A 20,014-nucleotide genomic window follows, 5' to 3' on the forward strand; every position below is an offset into this window, starting at 1 on the left:
CACTGTCACATCCACCAGCAGGACAGCACAGCCTAGGGCGAAGGCTATCCAAACAGCCTTGGATCAGGATCACCAGACTGCCCTGGATACCCTTCGGTAAGCACAGGTTTTTCAGAGCTCAAGCACTCCTGGGTTCTCTATGAGAAAGCTGCCAACTGATACGTCAGACTGTGGCTTATCTCCAGGAGAACAATGCGATCAGCAATCTGAAATTGAACATGCCTGATTGACATCCCTCCCGACAGTCGGACTGCACCCCATACACATTAGACAATCGACCTAACCAGTTAATATCGGTAAGTTCAGCCGACATTAATCTAATGTGTATTGGGTCTTTAAGGCTGCTCCCTTTAGGACTATTTTACAGCATTTTTCAGGCCACTTAGTTATTAGACTGAAATCCAATGATATCTGCAATGAGCATTGTTAGCTGTGATGTTTGCTATTACTTGCCCTTTAAAACAGATGGTCTGCTATGATACATTACAGTAATGACTCGCACAACATGTGCTAAATTTACTGTGTCACATCTCCTCTCATTTCTACTTTGTGAGGAGAGCAAGGATCATTTCATTTTCTGGATATAAAGATTAGAGGAGCCCAGGTACAAGACAGATGACACCGTAAGTTACCGGTTTTGGTACCTGCATGATCATTTTCTTGACCACTTTAAAGAGACGCTCCAATGTAATTACATACTTAAACACAGCATTGAATATCAAAGGAGGAGGTGTACTTATTTACTTAGGCATGTCTAAAAGTGGGGAGGTTTTAACGAGGCCGAATGCCACCAAAACCTCCATTTTATTATTTTGGTACCCCCTAGTTTTTTCCAGTGCAATATACAAAATTTAGGCTAATGGTGTTGTCAACTGTAATGCACACGCCCGGACTGACTGGCGTGTGCGTGTTTATGTAGTGATTCCACTGTGCAATGAACCGGAGACTGCCTGGAGGGGCGTAACTAAGTATCTGCCCGATCCGACCAAGGTCACACGACGGCATACGACGCCAGTGCACCAGGGAGGAACCGAGCAGAGGAACCAGGGTCTACTCCAGGTCAGACTCCGGACACGGCTGTTGACCCACACCGGGGAATACAGGAACAGGTAAACTAGAGCGCAGGCTGGGTAGGGTCCAGTACAGACTCGGAGACAAATTCGAAACCGCAGACGCAGTGGACAGAGCTGAGCAAAGCGAAAACCGCAGACGCGGTGGACAGAGCTGAGCAAAGCGAAAACCGCAGACGCGGTGGACAGAGCTGAGCAAAGCGAAAACCGCAGACGCGGTGGACAGAGCTGAGCAAAGCGAAAACCGCAGACGCGGTGGACAGAGCTGAGCAAAGCGAAAACCGCAGACGCGGTGGACAGAGCTGAGCAAAGCGAAAACTGCAGACGCGGTGGACAGAGCTGAGCAAAGCGAAAACCGCAGACGCGGTGGACAGAGCTGAGCAAAGCGAAAACCGCAGACGCGGTGGACAGAGCTGAGCAAAGCGAAAACTGCAGACGCGGTGGACAGAGCTGAGCAAAGCGAAAACCGCAGACGCGGTGGGGACAGGGCTCCGTACACACGGAACAGACTAGAAGGGAAAGGCAGAACCAGATACCCACAGGGTACTTGCAGAGAAGTAGCGAGTGGACCACAAACGGAAGTACAGTGACAACGAGCAGGAGTTAGGAGTTCAGACTCTGCAGAAAAAGGGAAAGTACGGACATAGAGAAAAACAAAACAGGCTAGGAGAGTATTCAGACAAGAACAGACACAGCAGCAAGATACAGAAACGGGTTCACACAGGCCTGGAAATACAGCCTCCAGGATAGGCAGAAGACAACAGGCTAGAAGATAATACAGACAGGACACAGTTCAGACACGGGAACTGATGCCGAAGGCAGGAAACATAAACGGGACCTGGCATATCAGTGCCCAAAGGCCAACTGACAGAACACAATGCTCAGGCAGGGATTCATTGGAGCAGCTGGGTTAAATACCAGATGGCAGACAGCAATAGGCTGAGGACGCACAAGGGGTGTGTCTGCAGCAGGTACAAAAAGCAGGAAGTGATCGGGCGCCGCCCTTAAGAAGCAGACACAGAGGCAAACAGACAGCATGGAGGGAAGCCAGGCTAGCAAACTGGACTGGAGATCAAGTGCGCACTCTTGCACAGTGGGAGATGGACCACTATGCAAGGACGCCGCCAGGTATGTTACATCAACTTTGAGAAAAATGGGCCTCAAACTCTGTAAAATACATTTGTCAGCTACTCAGCCTTCCTGGGTACAAAACCTGGGTTGACAGCATGCACCACTGATCTCCATTGGCGAGCAGTGACTGGCCAGAATGGTTACCCACGCAGTTGGCGTGACTTCACCGCTATAGCCAAAATCCTGGGACCCAAAATAGCGACGGGGAGCCAGGGCTGGACCCTGGAATGCCAAGTACATGATGAGTTTGGTATTTTATACAGTTTGAAAGTGGTCAAAGCGCTGAACTTTGCAGACAATGTAAAGAGGCTTGTGAAAGTGTTCACCCCCCTTGGTATTTTTCATGTTTTGCTACCTCACAACCTGGAATTTCACAGTTTTTTTTTTTAGGGTTTGCATTAGTTCATGTAAAGAACATGTTTACAACTGTGAACATTTGTCTTTCTTTTTTATTGTGACGCAAACAACAAATGGGACAAAATAACTGAAAACTCCAGTGTCCATTACTGTTCACTCCCCTAAAGTCAGTACTTTGTAGAGCCTCCTTTTGCGGCATTTACAGCTGCAAGTCACTTTGGATAAGTCTCTGAGCTTTCCACATCTTGCCACTGGGATTTTTGCCCATTCCTCAAGTCTAAACTGCTCCAGCTCCTTCAAGTAAGATGGTTTCCTCTGGTGAACAGCAATCTTCAAGTCTGACCATAGACTCTCAATCACATTAAGGTCTGCTTGGGAACTCTGCAGCTCCTTCAGGCTTACCTTTTGGTCCCTGTACTGCCTCTCTGATTAATGCCCTCCTTGCCTTGGCTGAGAGTTTTGGTGGATGGCCCTCTCTTGACAGGTTCGTTGTTTTACCATGTTCTTTCCATTTGATGATAATGGATTTGATGGTGCTCCAGGGGATCATCAGACATTGGTATATTTTTTAAAACCCAACCCTGACTTGTACTTCCAACAACTTTGTCCTACTTGATTGGAGATCTCCTTGGTCTTCATGGTGTTGTTTGGTTAGTAGTGCCGCATGCTTAATGGTGTTGCAACCTCTGTGGCCTTTCAGAAAAGGTGTGTATAGTGTGGTAGATCGGCTCACTTGGTTGTACAAAGAGGTACACAGGAACACTGTCTCTTTAAATCTTCTGTGATTTATTAAGAGCACTGCATAAGCCACAGCATTGTTAGCAAAACAAACACTGCCTTCCCGGCCTAACAGGAAAAACAAAACATAACATATGGCACAGTCCTTCTTGCTATGGGTAACCGCCCGCTTCAGGGTCAAAACAACCCAAGGTTTAGCTTTCCTTAACATGCACACCACAGCTCCAGAGCCTGTGCCTCCAGGCCCTCCCCACACCAAATGCTCTGAAAGGCTGTGATTTTATACTCTGAGTTCCTCCCTTTCTGCAGATGTTTAATCACCTTAGCACTAATATGGCTGATTAACCCCTTTCTATAATTTGTGTGCTGGAATACTTTTCCTATGTTTATATAGCTGGAGCTAACAATATTAGTGTTACACATCTTCACTCCAGTACTTTGCCAGTGACCTTGTCACATATTCCCCCCCTCTGCCCAAAGCCGTAGGTTTTGGCACCTTCAGCCACCATACAGGGAAGTCTAAACAGGGTATCTGCGTTGCCATGTAGCTTCCCAGGCCTGTGTTCCACATGAAAGTTGAAGTCCTGTAGCCCAGAGTTTCAACTCTTGGAACGCCATCTCTGCTTTAAGAGACCATTTGGCCATCTCAGTCTTCGTGTCCTTAAGAAGGTTGGTGAGGGGTGCGGCTATCATGGCAAAATTCGGGACACACCGCTCGTAGTATCTCATCATTCCCAGAAATTCCCAAACCTGTTCCTTGGAGATCGGTTTCGGCCAATTTTGGACTGCCTCCACCTTATTCAATTGCAGCTTTACTTTGGTTCTCCCAACTATGTAGCCCAGGTATTTTCTCTTCTTTTTCCCGATGGTACATTTCTTTGGCTTAATGGTAAACCCCACTTTCCTCAGCGAATCCAGCACGGCCTGGACTTTCTGCAGATGACTTCCCCAATCGAGGCTGAATATCACAATATCGTCGAGGTAAGATGTGGCATACTTTTTGTGAGGGGCTAAGGTCCATTCTATGGCCCTCCAGAATGTAGCTGGGGCTCCTTGCAGCCCGAACGGAATTCTGGTATACTGGAAGTGACCGTCAGGTGTAGAAGAGACCGTCTTCTCCTTTGCACTTTGAGAGAGAAGGATTTGGGAGTAACCTTTCGTTAGGTCCAGGATGGTGATATATCTGGCTGACCTTAGCTTCTCTACGAGATTATCAATGGAGGCCATCACATTTCAACATCACATTTAGTTTCATGTGGTTGTTGCAGAAACACGACTCTCCCGCCGGCATCCACACATGTGTTCCCGGCAGGATTTCATGTTCAACCACCTGCGTACATCCTGGCAACTCTGAGAACAGGTCCCTGTTCCGCTGAAATAGTTCTCGGCACTGTTGTTTCTAGGTCAGGGACAGTGTCTCTGCCACTGTGACATCCTTATTGTTCCCTTCTGGCTTGTCCAGCCCACATGGAGATTCAAACGAGATCCCTCTGTTGCCCTGCATTGATGGATATAGGCATGAGATGATTTTGGAAGAGAGAGGTGGTAGCAGTTAACTGGCAGGTGGGACAGGACTTGCAATATCTTAGGATTTCTCTGTGACATCTGGGCCAATAGAACTTCTGCATGACTCGTTCTTGAGTTTTGTCCACCCCCAGATGGTCACCTAAGATATGTGAATGGGCTCTATCCAACACCCTTTTTCTATAGGGTGCTGGTACAAACAACTGCTCCACTATCTCCTCCCTCACTTTATTAACTCAGTACAATAAATCCCCACTCAACATAAAATAGGGAAACCTGGTGTCAGCCCCCGACTCCTGTGCTATGTCGTTTATGACGGCTACCTTATTGAACGCTTATTTTAGTGATAGATCTCTATGTTGGGTGAACCCCAAATTTTCTCTGGTCACCCCAATCTCAGGAATGTCTGCCTCAGGGAATACTACTTTCTCCTCTTTTCCCATTACACAGAAGGGAAACCCGTCAGACTCTGGGGTTAGTGAGATTTTTTTAGGGCCAATCCGTTTCTTACCCAAGTAATCCAGGTCTCCGCTCCTCCCCCACAAGTCCCAAAACAACACAAAGTACCGGCCTATGATGATTGGGTGCAACAAATCTGGGACCACACTGACCTCATGAGACTCAGTACTTCGGGCTGTCTCAATGACCACTCTGGCCACTGGATAGTCTTTAGCATCCCCGTGAATGCAGCAGATGCCAACCTTCTTCCTAGGGATCAATTGGAGAGGGAGTGTGGCCCTCACGGGGGTCACCAAACTTCTTGAGTCTAGTAGTCCAGACATTTGCAGGCTATTCACTGTTACAGGACGAGCTTGGGGCCCCTTGCCGGGTGGACAATCCACACAGCAAGCTGGATATGCATAGAAGGAACACGGCATCCCATGCTACAGTCCATTTGCTCGGTGGTCAGGGGACAATGGGCTGCTATATGACCTGGACCGTGACATCTCCCACAAATTACATCCCCCGATGAGGGCCTTGGCATGACGCCCCACCCCCTTTTTAACCTCCGTCCCGCAGTATGGAATGGCTTGCCTCCTCACAGACCCATCGACATTCTGATACCTTTTGACCAGTCCAACCAAGTCATCGGCGTTCCAGGGATCTCCCTGGGCAACCCAAGTCTGCATCGGGCTCGGAAGGGAGTGCACGGACCGGTCCATTACAACTCGCTCCACTATTTGCGCTGGGGTAGAGGACTCTGGCTGTAACCACTTTTGGATGAGGTGCAGCACATCAAACATTTGGGAGCAAGGGGATTTGTCATGGTGATATGCCCAGCGGTGGACCCGTTGTGCCCTGACAGACATTGTCATCCCGAAGCGCGCCAAAATTTCTGTTTTCAATTTTTCATATTCTTTGGCGTCCTGTAAATCCAAATCATAGTAGGCCTTTTGTGGCTCCCCCGTTAAGTATGGCGCCAGGACATCCGCCCATCGATCTGGTGGGAGTTTCTCTATCGGCGACCCTTTCAAAAACGGTTAAAAAGACCTCTATGTCATCACTCTGGGTCATTTTTTGCAAGGCTCTCCTTACTGCCTTTCATACAGAGAAATCATCAGCTGACATTGGAGTCGGAGCCGCTGCAGTGCCACGAACCACCTCTGTGAGTAAATCAATCTGCTGCTGCTGTTGTCAACTCTTGCTGTTACTGCTGCAGCTGTTGCATAAGCAGCTTACTTGTCTCCTGTTGTGCCAGCTGCTGCAGCTGCTCCCTATGCTGCTTCAGCTGCTCCCGATGCTGCTGCTGCAGATGTTCCTAGTACTGCTGGTGTTGGCTTTGGACCAGGTGCTTGATCAGCTCCTCCATTTTGTCTTACCGCTGTTCAATGCTCATAGCTGCCTCCACCCAGGACATACAGTCTCTTCACAGCCGTCACAATTGCTTCCTGGGGATCTTGCCCACATTCTCCACCAACTGTGGTAGATGGGCTCACTTGGTTGCACAAAGAGGTACACAGGAAGACTGTCTCTTTAAATCTTCTGTGGTTTAATAAGAGCACTGCATAAGCCACAGCATTGTTAGCAAAAGAAACACTGCCTTCCCAGCCTAACAGGAAAAACAAAACATAATGTATGGCACAGTCCTTGTTGCTACGGGTTACCGCCCGCTTCAGGAACAAAACAACCCAAGGTTTAGCTTTCCTTAACATGCACACCACAGCTCCAGAGCTTGTGCCTCCAGGCTCTCCCCACACCAAATGCTCTGAAAGGCTGTGATTTTATCCTCTGAGTTCCTCCCTTTCTACAGGTGTTTAATCCCCCTAGCACAAATATGGCTGATTAACCCCTTTCTATACTTTGTGTGCCGGAATACTTTTTCTATGTTTATAAAACTGGAGCTAACAATCTTAGTGTTACACATCTTCTCTCCAGTACTTTGCCAGTGACCCTGTAACAATAGACTGACAGACCATGTAACACTTAGTGAAATGAAGTCAGGTGGTGTGTAATCTAAGCATGTGACTTATGTAATTGCATGTGACGCGCCCCCTGGGCCGTATGTGCACGTGTGTGGGATACCCGGAGCCGGGTCTCTGGGGGTGGTAGTCTCCCTGGCGGCGACCCGGTCCCGTGGCTCAGGGTGGTCAAACCAGTGGCAGTCTTTATAGGGTTTTGTGGTTTTAATGTCCGACTACGCCACCCGTGGATTGCGGTCAGGGTGTACCGCCGCTGCGAGGCAGTCCGCTGAGGCTGGTGTGGTGTGCGCAGCTAAAGATGGGATAACTCCCCACGGGAAGAGTATGGCCTCAGGGCAGGGAATGTGGATGATGGGAGTGATGGTGCGCGGGTGTCCCAACACTAGTAGTGCTGTATGCGGTGAGAAAGCAGGAACGACTCAGAGTCTTTGCAGTGCAGTTCAGGGTCTTTACTGATGATATTAAGGCAGACCCTCCCGGGAGTACTGGCTAGCATAAGGGGCCTGGTCAGTCTGCGAGCAAGCAGGAGTTCCCCTGGCCAGGTGGAGTTGTAGGCCTCCCCGTCTATCTGCACTCTTCCTGGATACCTTGCTGTAAGCGAGTGGAAGTAGCCCACGTCCCTGAGTATACCGTGTGATGCTCACCCGTATGGCTGGTGACTTGGGGCCTTCTGATAGCCTCCGCTCCTCGATGGCGGTGTTGGTCCCTTTCTTGTGACTGAGCCTCCGGGCTTCTATGGCCAGAGGACCTGGAATCCCCTGCCGGCTGGTTTCTGCTGCTGGACTTAAAGATCCTTGCAGCCTCGGATTCCTGTGTCCGGATCTTAGATTCTTCTGCCAGGGTGAGCTCTGCTTAGCTCCAGCCCCTGGTCTTCAGCTCCTGCTCCTACAGAGCTCCTAGCTGTTTCTCGCCCTGTGTCTGGAACATCACTCCAGGCTCTGACTGACTAATCCCGCCCCAGACCCAGTTTATAAGGGCAGATTCCTCCCCTCCCAGGACTGGGCAGGAGGTGTTGAATGCTTAAGGGCTCCTGACCAGGAAACCTCCAACTTGCTCCCAGACGTAATATTTCTATTACTGTGGTAACCAGACCCCTGGGGTGCCACATTCCCCCCTAGTGAAATTTAGTACTCTGGGACTAAACACATTTTTAAAAAAACACAAGTACATATAAACAATAATACAACAACATATGTACAAGAAGCTGTAGTTTTAAAGGTCACGGCGTGTCCGTAACCGGGTGTCCATGTCACCCAACAAGGTGAAGTCTTGGAATAGAGTAGGGGACCTGTCCAAAGCAAACCCCAAACGGCCCTGAGCGTGGCTGCAAGGCTGAGGCTAGCTACTTTGGGCCACAAGGAGGCCACGCCAGACAGGTTTTTCTCTTCCGCAGCCATCTTCGCAAGAGGCACCACGGTGCAACTATCTACAATTTAGTTCCGGTTACTCAGCGTCCATAACCTGTCAGTCCAAATAAACCTGCAGGGTAACTAGAGAAACATAATCAATGAACAGGCAACAAAAACTTAAACCTTTTTCAGCATTTATGTATGTACAGGTAAATATATACTTGGCATTAGACTCTCCAGCGAGCGGGCATCTGTCCTCTAGTGCTCCTGGTGGACCTACGTAACCCACTATCTGGTTCTGCAGTACAGGGTGTAGAAGGTGTTGCGGGTAGGCCTGGCAGCTTTCTGCGTACTCTTTGGCTTACTAGGGGCACGGCAGGCTCACTACTAGCAGAGGGTTGATTCTCCTGGGCTGCTGGTATGGATTCTTCTGCCTCCTGGGCCGGCTGCTCTTCTGACACTACCTGTTCTTCTGTAGGCCCTTGAAGGGCTGGCTGGAGAACGGTGAGGACGGGTACCACCACTGCGTTGTTGATTTGAGTCCAGGACCGAGGAAAGTCTCCGAGTACGGTACTGATCATTTCTTCCCTTTCCTCTGCGGGTTGAGGGTTCTCTTGATCTTCGTCAGGGCTTTGCAGCTGCTCAGGACACTTTTTCAGGTGGTCTATGGAGACAATGGCTGTGGTCTCTCCTCCATCCTTACTGATTACACAGACTTTTGGGTTCTCATGGCTTGAGAGCAGTACTGTGTACGGGTCCTTCTCCCACTGGTCGTCCAACTTGTGGAGCCGCCTTTTTCTCTTCAAGACCTGCTCTCCAGGTACCAGGGGAACAGCGGGAGCATGCTGGTTATAAGTCTTCTCTTGCCTTTCTCTTGCTTGAGACAGACTTCGCTCGACGCTCTCCTGTACTTTCCGATACTGCTGCTGCCGTTCTGTATCCCAGTCTGCCTCTGGCGAGGTGTCCTCAGGTGTCAGGACTCCCATATCCAGGTCAATAGGCAGCTTACCAGGTCTTGCTCTCATTAGATAAGCCGGGGTACAGTTGGTGGAACCTACAGGGATGTGATTATATAAGTCCACCAGATCAGGCAGTTTTTCCGGCCAGAGACTGCGTTCTTCCAGGGGCAACGTTTTTAGCAAGTCTATCACCACCTGGTTCATTTTCTCTCATAGTCCATTGGTCTGAGGGTGATAGGGCATTGTTCTTATCTTCCTGCAGCCATACAGATTGCAGAACTCTTGGAAGACCTCCGCTTCGAAGGCTGGCCCTTGGTCAGTCAACACTTGCTCCGGATACCCGTGTGGACGGCAGAAGTGCTGCTGGAAGGCTCTAGCTGCTGTTTGAGCCGTTAAGTCCTTGACAGGGACCACCACCAGGAACCGGGAGTAGTGATCTACGATGGTGAGGGCGTAGACGTACCCAGATTTGCTTGGAGCCAGTTTCACATGGTCCAGGGCTACCAGTTCCAGTGGCTGCTGTTAGAACCTTGCTCTTAGGTTTTTTCCTTTGCTGGTCACATGACCTTGTTGGCCTATTTAATCCTGCTCCGCCCTTCTGGCTTTGCTGGACTTCATTGTATAACTACTTTCTAGCTAGCCTGTGCTCTGTATCTAACTCTGTTAATTTGCTTGGTCTACGGACCTCTATGTTCTATATATTTTGTTTGTTCGTCTGTCTGCTACTATTTCTGTTAGGAGGTGTCCCATTTTCCTCCCAGTCCTTAGTACTTGTAGGGATTCCTTCCCCACATCTATAGGTCTCCGTACAGACTAGCTTAGGACTTTAGCAGGTCTGATCGCAGGATCAGGTTCCCTGTTACATCGTAGGGATTCAGCTGAGTTCTATCGTAGGGACAGATCTCCTCTCTTTCCTTACCTCTGGTAGCAGAACATAACAGCTGCCTGGTGATGATGGGCTGCAGGGGAGTCTTCTGGCTGGCACGGTCTTTTCTTCTTAGGCTGCACGGGCCACAGTCTCTGCACCACCTCTCGATGGCTCCTCTCATGCCTACCCAGTAGAACCGTCCACGCAACAAGAACTCCAGCTTCTTCCATCCGAAGTGTCCTGCTCCGTCGTGGTATGCCTCCAGAACCATAGCCGCGTCTCGTCTTGGGACCACTACCTGCCAGGTCAGCTCATGTGTTCTAGAGTTGACCATTCTTCGGCACAGCTTCTCCTTGTTAAGAAACAGTCTACTTTTCTCCTTCCACAGTTGCTTGGTCTCCTCCGGAGCGTCTGGGTCAAGACGGGCATCAGCCTGTGTCAGCATTTCCTTCACCAGACGGACTGCGGGATCACTGTCTTGTGTCTCCGCCCAGCTGTAGTGGGGTAAGGGATTGAACGTAGCAGAGCTCCTGTCCCTTACACGGTGGGAATACAGGGTAATCCCATGACGGTGGAACGCAGGGAGTTCGACTTCTTCCAGTTCTTCTGGATCTTCCCCCTATGTCCGGTAAGTTGGCATTCTGGACAGGGCATCCGCGTTGGCATTTGAGCGTCCCGCCCGGTATTTGACGGTGAATTCATAGTTGGACAGGCGGGCCATCCATCTCTGCTCCAGGGCACCAAGTCTTGCAGTGTCCAGGTGTGTCAACGGGTTGTTATCCGTGTACACGGTGAACTTGGAAGAGGCAAGGTAATGCTTGAAACGTTCGGTCACTGCCCACACTACTGCCAGGAACTCTAGCTTGAATGAGCTATAATTCTCAGGGTTTCTCTCTGGGAGGCCGTAGTTTTCGGCTGGCGTAAGCGATTACCCGTTCTTTCCCCTGCTGGATCTGGGACAGTACGGCTCCTAGCCCGATGTTGCTCGCATCCGTGTGGAGGATAAAGGGCTAGCTGTAGTCAGGGTACGCCAGGATTTCATCCCCCATGAGGGCCATCTTCAGCTGGCGGAAGGACTCCTCTTCCAGCTTTTCCCACCTGAAGGGCGGCTTCTGGTTTTTGGCCTTCCTGGATTGACCTATCAGGAGGTCCTGCATAGGAGCTGCCATTTTGGTGAAACCGGGAATGAATCTTCGGTAGTAGCCTACCAACCCGAGGAACTGCCGCACTTCCTTTATGCTGGAGGGTCTTGCCAGTCTTTAATCACGGTGATCTTATCGGGGTCGGGAGCCACTCAGTCAGCACTCACCACGTGTCCCAGGTACTGTACCTTTGGTTTCAGCAGGTGACACTTGGAGGTTTTCACCTTTAGGCCGTAGCTTGCCAGGGCGTCAAACACTTCTGCCAGGTTTCAGATGGTCCTCGTAGGTTTTGGAATAGACGATGACATCGTCCAGATATAACAGGACCGTCTCGAAATTCCGGTGTCCCAGACAGCATTCCATCAACCGCTGGAAGGTTCCTGGTGCGTTGCAGAGCCCGAACGGCATACAGTTGAATTCGCTGAGACCCATCGGGGTGGTGAATGCAATCTTCTCCTTGTCTGCCTCTGCTACAGGAACCTGCCAGTACCCGCTAGTAAGATCCAAAGTGGAGAAGTTAGCAGATTTTAATGCAGCTAAAGATTCTTCTATTCTAGGTAACGGGTACGCATCTTTGTGTGTGATACGGTTGACCTTTCTGTAGTCCACACACATTCTCATTGTGTTGTCCTTCTTTTTCACTAGAACTAGTGGAGCTGCCCAGGAGCTACAGCTGTCCCTGATTACCCCAGCCTCCTTCATGTCCCGCAACATCCCCTTTGCATGCTGATAGTGTGCAGGGGGTACAGGTCGGTATCTTTCCTTTATGGGTGGATGGTCTCCTGTGGGGATGTGATGTTCTACCCCCTTTACTCGCCCGAAGTCTAGCGGGTGTTTACTAAAGACTCTTTCGTACTCCTGAACCACCCGGTAGACTCCCTGTTTTTGGTGTTAGGGAGTGGAGTCCGTACCCAAATGCAGTTGCTGACACCAGTCCTCCATTTGTTTCTTAGAGCCGTTACCTTCCTCTGGTTGAGATGGAGGCAAGGGTTCTACGGCCTTTACAGAATTTTGGTTTATGGTGAACAATTTGGCTAGCGTGGCATACCGGGGCAGGTGTACTTCTCTCTCCCCGATATTTATGATGCGAACGGGCATCCTCCCATGGCGTACATCGACCACTCCCCGTGCTGTCAAAATGGTGGGCCTACTGTCTGAGTAGACGGGCTCTACCATTGCTTGGTAGTCTCTACCTCTTAGACCAATAGCTGCCCGGCACCATATCATCATCTCACTTTTCGGGGCATGGCAATAGGGAACGGGTCACACATTCTCACGCTACCAATCTCACCACCAGATAATTCCACCTGTTGCCGTTTCATCAGTGCCCGGATTTCTTTTGGGAGGACACGCTGCTGGCTGGAACTGGCGTTCTTGGCAACCTGCTGTAAAATGAGAATCACCTCTGCAAGACAATTTTCAATCACGTTAGTTCCCAAGGTTATTCTAGGGTAACTCTCATGACTGTCAATGTCCACAATAATCAGCCCTTGTGCCGCCAGTTCGACTTTACCGATCTTAATGGTCACCTCCTTGAATCCCACCTGCGGCACGGGCTGACCATTGCTGGCGATGATACTCAGGTCATCATCTGGGTAGCGGGTTATGTCCGAGTCATTCCAGTACCGCTTAAAGAGCACGTACGGGATGGTAGTCACCTGTGACCCAGTGTCCAGTAGGGCACTCATAGGAATGCCATCCAGTACCACAGGCAAGACCGGACGTCCCCCTACGTATTTATCACGCCAGTTCGATGGGCCTGATGATCTTATGCCTGGGGGTTGGCCCTCTACTCCAGGTTGTGCCCGTTTAAATGACAGTACCTTGCCATGTGTCCGGGTTGATTGCAGCGGCGGCAGATGGGTTGTCCGTCCTCGTTGTATCTGTCGCTGGGTCTTCCTCTGGACGATGAGATCCTCCTCTGTCGGTGCCACGGGACATCCTCCGGACTGGTGGCCAGCTTGATCCTTCCTGGAGGAGAGACCTGTAAAGACTGCACAGTTCAGGTTAGCGCAGCTACACTTTTAGTTAGCTCTTGGACCTGATGGTGCAGGTCTGTAGCCGGGTTTTTGTCCAAAGCCTGCGCACCAGCTCCTATAGGCTCTGCAGACAAGGGCGCCGCCTCCTGGCGATAGGTAATAGCAGGGCGCCGGTGGGTTACAGCGCTACCCGGTGCCGGTTCTCGGAGCACCCGGATGGCCCTGTCTTTGAACTTTGCAAAGTCTAAACCAGGGTTCTGCAAGGCCATTGCACGCAACTGGGTTCGGTGGGCGTCGGACAGCAGACCCTCAATGAATTGCTCAGTTAACAGTTCATCTGCATTCCGCACACTGTCAGGGTCTGCCTGTTTAATGGCTCCCAGGGCCTCTTGCAAACTCAAAGCATAGTCTCTTATACTGTCTTGGGCCCGCTGCTTGCACCCATAAAATCTCATTTTGATCTTGGCTGAGGTGCGGGTATCAAAAGTGTCCTTCAGACGGGCCAAGTTCTCCTTTACGGTCTCCTTGTCCCGGACTGACCAGGACTTTACTTCACGCTGGGCTGCGCCGGTTAGCTGGCCTATCAATATGCTCACTTTCTGGCCCTCCGTCAGGGGGTATACCTTAAATAGGCTGTACAGTCATGGCCAAAATTATATTTTCACATGATCTGCTGGCCTCTGGTTTTTATTAGTGTTTGTCTGATGTTTATATCACATACAGAAATATAATTGCAATCATATTATGAGTACCAATAGTAACATAGTTTGTAAAGCCGAATAAAGACTTGCGTCCATCAAGTTCGACCTGTTAGTTCTGTAATTGCTAAAGTTGATCCAGAGGAGGGCAAAAACCCCAAATGATTTGGCCAATCTTCACCTGAGGAAAAATTCCCTCCCGACTCTGAAACCAGCAGTCCGAATAAATCCCTGTATCAACCTACTATTTTATTTTATTTTTAAGTATACGCTGAAATCTGCCTGGTATCTAGAAATGCATCCAGTCCCCGCTTGAACTGGTGTAGTGAATCCGACATTACCGTCTCCTCACTCAGTGAATTCCATATTCTCACTGCTCTTACCGTAAAGAACCCCCTTCCTATGCTGGTGCTGAAACCTTTTCTCTTCCAGTCTTAGTGAATGCCCTCTTGTTACCATAATATTCCTCCTTTTGAACAAATCCCTGGCAAGGTCTCTATACTGTCCCCTAACATATTTGTACACATTTATTATGTCCCCCCTCAACCTTCTCTTTTCCAGGCTGAATAGTCCTAGTTTTGCCAACCTCTCTGGGTATTGCAGTCCCTCCATTCCCCTTATTAATTTTGTTGCCCTCCTTTGTACCTTTTCAAGCTCATTTATATCCTTTCTATATATTGGGGCCCATAACTGAGCACAGTATTCCAAGTGTGTTCTGACCAGTGCTTTGTACAGTGGAAGAACAATGTTCTCATCCTTTGCAGCTATACCTCTTCTGATACATCCCATTACCCTGTTTGCCCTTACAGCAGCGGCCTGACTTTGGGCACTACAATTTAGTTTGCTATCAATCAAGATGCCCAAGTCCTTCTCCATCTCTGAATTCCCCAATGATTTCCCATTCAGTGAGTACTGGTGACTTCCATTTTTCCTTCCCATATGTATGACCTTACATTTCTCCTCGTTAAACCTCATTTGCCATTTAATGCTCCACATACCCAGCTTATCCAAATCCCTCTGTAGGTCTGCACTGTCCTCTTTAGTATTAATTGTTTTACATAACTTTGTGTCATCTGCAAATATTGATATTTTACTATTTATCCCGTTGACTATGTCGTTAATAAAGATATTAAATAACATTGGGCCTAGTACAGACCCCTGTGGTACCCCACTAGTGACGCTTACCCAATCTGAGTATATTCCATTTATAACCACCCTCTGCCTTCTATCCTTTAGCCAGTTAGCTACCCACTTGCAGACGGTTTCCCCCAGCCCCATCATTCTCATTTTGTATACCAACCTATTATGTGGCACGCTATCGAACGCTTTTGAGAAGTCGAGATACACGACATCCACTGGTTCCCCCTGATCTACTCGAGAGCTAACCTCCTCGTAGAAGTCAATCAGGTTATATTGACAGTTAGAATGCGTTAATGCAGCAAGTCAATATTTGCAGTGTTGCCCCTTCTTCTTCAAGACCTCTGTAATTCTCCCTGGCATGCTCTCAATCAACTTTTGGACCAAATCCTGAATGATAGCAGTCCATTCTTGCATAATCAATGCTTGCATTTTGCCAGAATTTGTTGGTTTTTGTTTGTCCACCCGTCTCTTGATGATTGACCACAAGTTCTCAATGGGATTAAGATCTGGGGAGTTTCCAGGCCATGGACCCAAAATCTCTATGTTTTGTTCCATGAGCCATTTTGTTATCACCTTTGCTTTATGGCAAGGTGCTCCATCATGCTGGAAAAGGCATTTTTGGGCGCCAAACTGCTCTTGGACGGTTGGGAGAAGTTGCTCTTGGAGGACATTCTGGTACCATTCTTTATTCATGGCTGTGTTTTTAGGCAAGACTATGAGTGAGTTGATTCCCTTGGCTGAGAAGCAACCCCACACATGAATGGTTTCAGGATGCTTTACAGTTGGCATGAGACAAGACTGGTGGTAGCGCTCACCTCTTCTTCTCCGAATAAGCTGTTTTCCAGATGTCCCAAACAATCGAAAAGGGGATTCATCAGAGAAAATTACTTTGCCCCAGTCCTCAGCAGTCCACTCCCTGTACCTTTTGCAGAATATCAGTCGGTCCCTGATGTTTTTTCTGGAGAGAAGTGGCTTCTTTGCTGCCCTCCTTGAAACCAGCCCTTGCTCAAGGAGTCTCCGCCTCACAGTGCGTGCAGAAGCACTCACACCAGCCTGCTGCCATTCCTGAGCAAGCTCGGCACTGCTAGTAGTCCGATCCCGCAGCTGAAACAGTTTTAAGATACGGTCCTGGCGCTTGCTGGTCTTTCTTGGGCGCCCTGGAGCCTTTTTGACAACAATGGAAGCTCTCTCCTTGAAGTTCTTGATGATGCGATAGATTGTTGACTGAGGTGCAATCTTTGTAGCTGCAATACTCTTCCCTGTTAGGCCATTTTTGTGCAGTGCAATGATGGCTGCACGTGTTTCTTTAGAGATAACCATGGTTAACTGAAGAGAAACAATGATACCAAGAACCAGCCTCCTTTTAAAGTGTCCAGTGATGTCATTCTTACTTAATCATGACTGATTGATCGCCAGCCCTGTCCTCATCAACACCCACACCTGTGTTAATGGATCAATCACTAAAACGATGTTAGCTGCTCCTTTTAAGGCAGGACTGCAATGATGTTGAAATGTGTTTTGGGGGTTAAAGTTCATTTTCTGGGCAAATGTTGACTTTGCAAGTACAGTAATTGCTGTTAAGCTGATCACTCTTTGACATTCAGGAGTATATGCAAATTGCCATTACAAAAAATGAAGCAGTAAACTTTGGAAAAATTACTATTTGTCTCATTCTCAATACTTTTGGCCATGACTGTACAGTCTCTCTTTAAAGTCGCTTAGGGTATGCGACTCCCCTGAGTATTGGGGCAGCCAGGCCGCTCCGGGGATGTAGGGCATTGTAAATGGCATTACTGCGGCAGTGGCCGCGCTGGTAGTAGAGGGTCCCTCCGTGTCCGTCATCTTCCTCCCCCCTAGTTAAGTGTGGCCTACCTTCCGACGATCCTCTTCTGTAGGCCGCGGCTCTGCTGGTGCTGCTCCGGACGAGGACCTTGCGTCGCGTCCTGGTGACGTCAGCGTCGCTCTCTCTCCCTTCCAGGACCTTGCGCAGCGTCGGTACGTGGGGCAGAGCTTCAGGTCTCGCGTGCTTTCGGCGTCCACGCCCCTCTCTTTCCCGCGCGGCGTTCCAAAGATGGCGTCCGATGGCGGGAAAACGACTGCGGATGGCGGGAAAACAGCTGCGGATGGCGGGAAACTTCTGAAGATGGCGGGAGACGACCGAAGATGGAGGGAAATGGCTCCGGATGGCGGGAAACTTCACCCAGGTAAGTGCAAAGTCTTTTTCAGGCACGCAATACCCCTTTGTGGCGGGTTGGTTTGAATCCTGCCAACTACACCAAAGTTGATGCGCCCCCTGGGCCGTATGTGCATGTGTGTGGGATTCCCGGAGCCAGGTCTCTGGGGGTGGTAGTCTCCCTGGCGGCGACCCGGTCCCGTGGCTCAGGGTGGTCAAACCAGTGGCAGTCTTTATAGGGTTTTTTGCTTTTAATGTCCGACTACGCCACCCGTGGATTGCGGTCAGGGTGTACCGCCGCTGCGAGGCAGTCCGCTGAGGCTGGTTAGGTGTGCGCAGCTAAAGATGGGATAACTCCCCACGGGAAGAGTATGGCCTCAGGGCAGGGAATGTGGATGATGGGAGTGATGGCGCGCGGGCGTCCCAACACTAGTAGTGCTGTATGCGGTGAGAAAGCAGGAACGACTCAGAGTCTTTGCAGTGCAGTTCAGGGTCTTTACTGATGATATTAAGGCAGACGTTCCCAGGAGTACTGGCTAGCGTAAGGGGCCTGGTCAGTCTGAGAGCAAGCAGGAGTTCCCCTGGCCAGGTGGAGTTGTAGGCCTCCCCGTCTATCTGCACTCTTCCTGGATACCTTGCTGTAAGCGAGTGGAAGTAGCCCACGTCCCTGAGTATACCGTGTGGTGCTCACCCGTATGGCTGGTGACTTGGGGCCTTCTGATAGCCTCCGCTCCTCGATGGCGGTGCTGGTCCCTTCCTTGTGACTGAGCCTCCGGGCTTCTATGGCCAGAGGACCTGGAATCCCCTGCCGGCTGGTTTCTGCTGCTGGACTTAAAGATCCTTGCAGCCTCGGATTCCTGTGTCCGGATCTTAGATTCTTCTGCCAGGGCGAGCTCTGCTTAGCTCCAGCCCCTGGTCTTCAGCTCCTGCTCCTACAGAGCTCCTAGCTGTTTCTCGCCCTGTGTCTGGAACTTCACTCCAGGCTCTGACTGACTAATCCCGCCCCAGACCCAGTTTATAAGGGCAGATTCCTCCCCTCCCAGGACTGGGCAGGAGGTGTTGCATGCTTAAGGGCTCCTGACCAGGAAACCTCCCACTTGCTCCCAGACGTAATATTTCTATTACTGTGGTAACCAGACCCCTGGGGTGCCACACATGCACCAGAAATGTTTAGGGTCTCCATAGCAAAAGGAGTGACTATATATGCACATGCCAATTTTTAGTTATTTGATCCAATAAATTTTAATGTATGCCTATAATTTCTCATTGCACTTCACCAGCTTAGACTATTTAGTGCTGATGCATCACACACAAATCAGATTACAAAAATATTTAAACACAGGTTGTAATGTAACAAGATATGTAAAAATCCAAGGTGGGTGAATACTTTCGCAAGCCGCTGTATATCTGCAAATTGGGGCTTGACTGGCTCCATGTACAGTTTTATGTGCATGTCCATATAGTGGACCAGTGCAGGAGCTGCCTGCTACTTACATGCACCAGTCTGACCAGAAAATCAGGCCAGATTAGCACATTACAATATCATGTGGCAAAGAGTTCTATAGTAAAGAATTGCTGAAAGAATTGAGTTTCCCTACCTATTTAATTTAGAGGGTTTTGCTTGGTGGAAATGGATATAAGGCTGGTGGCACATATTCTTACTGGTCTTACTGGTTATGCCCTTCTTTAAGCTTCAAGAGGAATTTGAACACTGATTTTTACAAGTTCTTGCAGTTACGACATGCTGACCATGCGAAGTCGCTGGAGATGACAGTTAGACCCCTGAATAGAATAATACACCTTTTTGCCAGCCTGAATTATTCACCGGGAGTTATCTCCGTACAATACCAGTCATTGTTAGAAATAGTGCTGTCAAAATACCCGGTACAAAGTAAAGAAAAAATGGGAAAGAGACATTGGGGCCCATTGAAGAAGAGCAATGGAGATAATTGAGATACTTTTTTTAATCCTTTATTTACCGAATTAATCAAAACAATTCAAAATAAATGAGGGTGCACAGAAAGAGCAACCAGGATAAATGCAGCACACGTACCACCAGTTATAAAAGGTGAGGTTAGTAACACAAAAAGAAAATACATCTATAGAGAAAAATACGAAATGGTTGTAGCATAAAGATGCTTCAGTATTAAAAGTGAGGATAATACTTTATTTTTGGATTCGTTAAGGGAGATGCAAAAAATGTGAAAACCATCAAGTGACATGATGACAAGTGGATGGTCTTAAAATGAAGGTCGTAGATATCATTAATAGTGTTGAGCGAACATGCTCGACACTGCTCGGTACTCGCCCGAGCATCACGCTACTCGGGATGTTCAGCGAGCACCGAGCATTTCCGGGTTACTCGGGCGAGAGCTCGGGTCTCCGCCCTGCATGTTTGGCGCTCTTTACAGAGCCAATGAACATGCAGGGATTGCCAGCCAGTCACTGTAATGCCAAAGCCATGTT

General features: G+C 49.2%; 1 protein-coding gene across 3 annotated transcripts in view; it reads left to right on the plus strand.

The window, feature by feature from the left end:
• The window catches only part of LOC141197003 (serine/threonine-protein kinase Nek5-like), a 105,879-nt gene that overhangs the window by 3,187 nt on the left and 82,678 nt on the right, over positions 1–20,014 (plus strand). The window contains exon 1 of one of the 3 annotated variants that reach the window (XM_073662619.1): positions 75–96. The exons of the other annotated variants lie outside the window; for them this stretch is intronic. The gene's annotated coding sequence lies outside the window, so the exon portion shown is untranslated. Of the gene's footprint in view, positions 1–74; positions 97–20,014 lie in introns of those variants that run through there. 3 annotated transcript variants of the gene reach the window in all.

This window comes from Phyllobates terribilis, unplaced genomic scaffold (genome assembly GCF_046119375.1).
Source record: "Phyllobates terribilis strain yellow unplaced genomic scaffold, ASM4611937v1 Scaffold_2__4_contigs__length_985480577, whole genome shotgun sequence".
Taxonomy (NCBI): Eukaryota; Metazoa; Chordata; class Amphibia; order Anura; family Dendrobatidae; genus Phyllobates; species Phyllobates terribilis.